The 6,121-nt window shown below is 45.9% G+C and overlaps 1 non-coding gene across 1 annotated transcript; it reads left to right on the top strand.

Annotated features, from left to right (window-relative positions):
* Positions 1 to 5,546: 5,546 nt before the first annotated feature.
* LOC137228489 (U6 spliceosomal RNA) lies at positions 5,547 to 5,654 on the top strand. The gene has a single exon (XR_010945279.1). It is a non-coding gene; the product is annotated as a U6 spliceosomal RNA (small nuclear RNA).
* The last annotated feature ends 467 nt before the right edge of the window (positions 5,655 to 6,121 follow it).

Genomic DNA, 6,121 nt, shown 5'->3' on the forward strand with positions numbered 1-6,121 from the left:
ATTCCTCCCACAAATATTTATTGAGTGCCTACCATTGCCAGGTACTCTTGGGGCTGACATCCTAGTCAAGTGACAAATCTCTATTTGGGACAAGTCACAACCACAGAATGTCCCCAGTAACCACTCAGCTGGCCCCCCCATACACGCTCGCTCCATGCCTGTGGTTAACTCTTACAACAAACTGCTTACACTAGGTATTTCTTTTAACCCTAGAAAAAGTTTAACAACCAAACCAAAATCATCGTGCCTTGAAAAATAAAACAACGTCCATAGCTGATTTTATTATTGTTATTTCCTAGAGCTCTAGGCAGCCTACTCAGGATTCCAGGATTCCACAGAGCACAATTTAAAATCCTTTGTCCTCTGTCAGGCTGACCTTCCAAAAAACAGGTGGGCACACTCTCTATCCCCCAAGCAGCAATAGCAGGGAGATATATCAAAGTAGAGTGAGCCAGGCTTCATTACCGGAGCTCTGAGGCCCGAAGTGGGCCTCCCAGAGGGTCCATGTGGACTTATAAATAGATACAGTAAAAGACTAAGTAATGAATTTGTGCAATTGGAGGAAAAAGCTCTAAAGCAGTTCTGGCAATGCGGAGACAAACATTTAAAAAACAGTGCCTGTGCACGCACCTCACCTGGCAGATATAATGGCTTCATATACATTCATGAGCTTCGGTCTCCCAGCTCTTCCTCTTTCTCAATCACAATCATAAAAGACAAAGGAAAAGTGAGAGGGGAGAGAAAGATAAACTTTAAGGGTCCAAACTGCAAACACAACCTACAGTTTGTAAATTGCTTGGAGACCTTTGGAGGGAGAATCAAGGAAATGAAAAGTAGAACATACAGGAATATTGCTGTTTAGGGGAAAGTCTCTGCTCTGGGCATAAAAGTCTTGTCTGGAGAATGGTTGAGAGGCGCAGTACTGACTGAATGTGAGATTGCTTTGTATAAAGGACGGGCCTCGTTCTTTACTCTGCATTCTTTTGCCTGTCTCCTGTGGCCACCCTCAAGGTCATTTACTTGTGGAAGAACCAAGGCTCTATGGTTTTTACTATATTAAACAAGCAAGGGCCCAGGAGTCCTGGCTGTGCTTGTTGGCCCCTGCTACCCGCACCTTCCCAGGTAGATCTTTTTCTTAAGTGAGGTATAGTTGATTTACAATATTACATTAGTTTCAGGTGTACCAAGTAGATCTTCTGAGAGGCCCACCTGCCACAAAGTTGTGGGGGTCTCAGAGCTCAGACCATGGAGTCAGATTTCCTGAGTTTAAATTCCGGCTCGGCCACTTTTTGTTTAACCTGCACTTTCTTCCATAAAGGATTTAAGGTCATCTGCAAAAAGGCTTTTTTTTTTTTTTTTTTTTGCAGTACGTGGGCCTCTCTCTGTTGTGGCCTCTCCCGTTGCGGAGCACAGGCTCCGGACGCGCAGGCCCCGCGGCCATGGCTCACGGGCCCAGCCGCTCCGCGGCATGTGGGATCTTCCCGGACCGGGGCACGAACCCGTGTCCCCTGCATCGGCAGGCGGACTCTCAACCACTGCGCCACCAGGGAAGCCCAAGGCTTTTCAATTCTGTGCATTTGTACACGTGTTGCCTGGTGATTTGGGTAGGGGAATTTGCTTTTAGAAATAACTATAAACACACACACACAGTGAGGAACTCAGCTGCCAGTAACTTGAGGTCAATTTATTGTTATGTGCCGGGGTCTTGTGTCCTCAAAGCCAAGTGCATGTTCTAACTTAAGCTGGAAGGAATGCAGCAGTGCAGCCGAAAGGGATGAATGAGTGATCACAGGCCAGCTTCCGTTTCCACACCAGGCTCTGTGCTTAGACCAAAGGCAGCGGAGAGCCAAGCAGCCAGTTCAGCGGGGTCACGGGGCTCGGCTGCCCCATCCCTGTGAGTGAATCTGACCCCAGGCCCCGGCAAGCTGTTAGGGGGCTCAGGGCTGCCAGAGGAGCAGCTTTTCAGAAGGGATGTGAGATGAAGGTCGTACCCATTTGTGTTTAGCCCTAGCCTCGGCTGCAGCGCTGAGGAGCCTTGGCCCAGGGCCAACTTGGATAATTACATTTCACCTGCCCAAACTCCCCCACGGCTTCCCCCGAGAGGCGTATTCCTCTTCCACGGCTGCACTGATCCAGAACGTAAATACTCTCTCAAAGGCAGGAGTCTATGCCTGGGCAGCTGAGGTTTTGTTCCTTAAAAGGAAAATCCTCTTATAACGACACATTTACTCTCCTTCCTCCATTCCTTTGCCAAACATTTATTAAGCAGCTACTTAATAAGTGCTAAGCATGGTGCGGAGTGCTGGAGTGCAAAGATGAATAAGACAATCAATTCTCTGGCCCTGAGGAAGCTCACAGTCTAGTAAGAAAACCATCAGTATGAGTGGTAAACGGCTTTTAAAATGGAGTATAGCTGGAGAACCGAAAAGAAAGATTCCAGATCTCCTTAGAAGAGTCAAGGATGATTTCCAGGGTCGGCAATGTGGGAACTGAGCTGTTAAACAGAACCTCAGTAAGCAGATAAGGAAGAAGAACATGCAAAGCAGGGGACAAATACATATGCAGAGCAAGGGGGTAGGAAAGAGCTAGGAATCGACAGAATAGAAGGCAGAGCGGCAAAAGTAGATGGTACAAGACGGGTAGGAAGTGGAGGAGGCTGGAAATGTAGTCTCTGGTCAGACTGTGAAGAGCCTGGAATATCATGGTAAGGATGTGTCTGCAGTGTTTGAAGATTTTGAAACCTTGGAACAACCGGTCCATCCGTTTTTTAGTAAAGTCACACTGTGGCAGCGGGGAGAGGAGAGTGGGGAAACTAAAGAGCAAAGGTCAGAAACAAAAATATGGCACGATCATCCTAAACCCAAAAAGAGGTAGTGGGAGAGAGGAGCAGAGAGATATGAGCATTCGGAAAGGGAAATCAACAGGTTCCTAGTGTCTGGTTGGATGAAAAGTGAGAGTAAAAGAATTGAGAAGAGTGGGCAACTGGGTGGATGATGGGACTATTAACCAGGATGCCACAGGAGGAGGCAGGGCAGGGGGTGAAGGGCTAAGGCAGTGACCACAGAAGGCAGCTGCGAATGCAGGTCTGGGCTCATTAACTCTGGTAAGTTCTCTGCAAGCACCGTCAGCCGCATTTTATCAGCAAATTTATCCCTGGCGGCTCTATGCCCGGGTCCACAAACCTGTGCTTACAAATCCCCTAGAGGGCTTGTTAAAACACAGATTTCTGGGCCCCGCCCCCGAGTTTCAGAGTTAGTAGGTCTGGCGTCCCCAGCCCAAGAATTTGTATTTCTAGCAAATTTCCTGTGATGCTGATGTGACTGACCTGGAGCTCACACCACGAAAACCTCTGCTCTAGACTTTGGTTTGGGCTGTTTCCCCACTTGATCTGAGATTTTCTCTGAGTGGGTAACTAAAAGGACTGATACAGGTGGAGATGATCAAAAATGTTCCCTTTTACCAGCAGAATTTCAAGGATTCAGTTCTAACCATTAAAAACAAGTGTTTGTATTTGGTGGCTGATTTATCTCCCATTTTTTTCTTACTCAAATGACAGGTTTTTTAAAAACCTTAGCCTATAATATATTTTTTGAAGGAACATGATTTTTGAAGGCCAACTATATACCAGGCGTCATGCTAAGCACTTTTCCATACACTGTCTCATTTACTTAGTCCTATCAATAACCCTGTGGAAGTCAGTACCATGAGAATTCTCATTTCTCAAGTGAGGATACTTAGGCACTGAAGTAGTTTAAATTAGCCCAAGGTCAAGTTGCCATTAAATGGCAGATTTACTAGAATCTACGCTCAATACTACAGTATACAGCATCCTTTCCCATCCCATATTTTGTAGGCCAGCTATTTCATAGAACAAGACCAGAATTTTCCACATCCTATTATGTCATTAGTCTACAGTGGTTTCCTGAATCTGTTTTCAAAAATCTGCCAGCACGTAGCTGGCAACCACGATGGAGTGTAATAATCATCTTTCAGCTTCTTAATAACCCTTGTGCATTGAACAATCAAGAGAACAGAAGGGTCAAGTGGAAGGCAACGCTCTGTAGTGCTATGAATGTGTTTGAGGATTTTCTGTGATGATGCCTGGGGGATACATGGGTATTCTCAGCATATTAGAGTGTAAGAGCCTCTCACAACATCTGTTCCAACAACATCTCTAGACAGTACATGCAGTATCATCCTTAAAAGACAGTGTTCAGAAAGCCCTGAGCAAATGTTAAGATTTTCTGCCCACCTCCAAAGAGGAGAGCAAACAAAGCAAGCAATTCATGTTCCAGCTCTCTATATACAATCATTTAGTATCTAGTAGTTACTTAGCCCCTAGTTTACATGCCTAAACTGTGAGACAGAATGTGTCCTGTGAGACCACAGGACATCAGAGATTTATGACCTGTGTCCCAGGGTTATTTTAATGTAAATCCCCAAAAGCTGGGGAGTACGAGTATGGCTGCTTGAGGAAGCCACATGTACCAGGACTCCTTTCTTCTGAGGATCTGAAGCTCTTTGAAGGGCATACGTGAGTGCCCTTCTGGAAAAGACGGTGCTAAAGAAAATCAGGAGGAGGACTCTCCCCAAACTATCCCAGAACCAAGCCTGACCCAAACAGTCCAAAGCCCAATAGCAGGGGGTACCTGGAATTAAGTTTTGCTGTCATAGGCAAAGAATCTGCAAGGTAAGCCCTCACATGTAAGCCTTCTCCCAAATCTCTGTCCATATTACTGGACTTTAATATCACCACTAGAGCCTGGACTTGAATCTCAGTTCTTGCGGTTCAGGTCTGGGAATCTCACCCTACTTGATTCCTGGAGCCCCCTTTTTCCAGGGCCTGGACACTCGCATGCATAACCGTCCCAACACCAAAACCATCTCCACACCTGCAGCTGGCTAACATCTTACTTCAAACTGGGCAGAACAGTGCAAACAGAATACTAGCTCCTGTCTAAATTCCAGCAAAATCTTGGCTTTAGCCCCTGCTGCCCTGCTCCAGACACCACAACACTGTCCCCTGGATACAGACGCTGTGTCCAACATTACTAGTCCTCACCAAATTTATCTCTTCTTCCAGTCTCTCTTGCAGTTAGATGTGACTCTATGATTTAGTTTTACCAAAGGGAAGTAAGAAATGGTATTCCAAGTTTAGCCCATAAAAACCTCGTATGTGCCTCTTTCCCCTTCCAGGGCAACCTTGAGAGTTGTTTATTAAAAATGGCAAAGTGGGGCTTCCCTGGTGGTGCAGTGGTTAAGAATCCACCTGCCAACGCAGGGGACACAGGTTTGAGCCCTGGTCCGGGAAGATCCCACATGCCGCAGAGCAACTAAGCCTGGGCGCCACAACTACTGAGCCCACACGCCTAGAGCCCATGCTCCACAACAAGAGAAGCCTCCGCAATGAGCAGCCTGTGCACCACAACGAAAAGTAGCCCCCGCTCGCTGCAACTGGAGAACGCCCGCGTGCAGCAACGAAGACCCAATGTGGCCAAAAATAAATAATAAAATAAAATAAATTAATTTAAAAAAAAGGCAAAGTCGTGCTCACTTCAGCAGCACATATACTAAAATTGGACCAATACAGAGAAGATTAGCATGGACCCCTGCACAAAGATGCCACGCAAATTCATGAAGCATTCCATTTTTTAATAACCTATAATGGAATATAATATGAAAAAAATAACTGAATCACTTTGCTGTACACCTGAAACTAACACAATATTGTAAATCAACTCTACTTCAATTTTTTTAAATTGCAAAGCCTGTCAGCCTGGCTCCCTGAATGCCTGTGCAGGGCATAGTTCCCCACCAACTTGAAATGTCTTGAACTCTTCTTGTGAGTGAAAATAAACTTGAATGTATTTGAGCCATTATACATCATGGAGACTTTGGTTACTACAGTTGGCCTATCCAACTAATACAAGTGGAGCAAGCCCCAATCCACAACACCCTTTAGAGAATCATCCACGAGGACCCTCCTCATTGGTGAGTTAACCTCCTTGGCCCTGTACTCAGTCTTAGCTTGCTGGTTTCTCCCACCCTGCATGGCTGAGATCCCAGCTTCTTATCTTCCAATTCCATCTAAACAAGCACAGCACTCTATGAACTCAGGGAT

This window comes from Pseudorca crassidens, chromosome 7 (genome assembly GCF_039906515.1).
Source record: "Pseudorca crassidens isolate mPseCra1 chromosome 7, mPseCra1.hap1, whole genome shotgun sequence".
Taxonomy (NCBI): Eukaryota; Metazoa; Chordata; class Mammalia; order Artiodactyla; family Delphinidae; genus Pseudorca; species Pseudorca crassidens.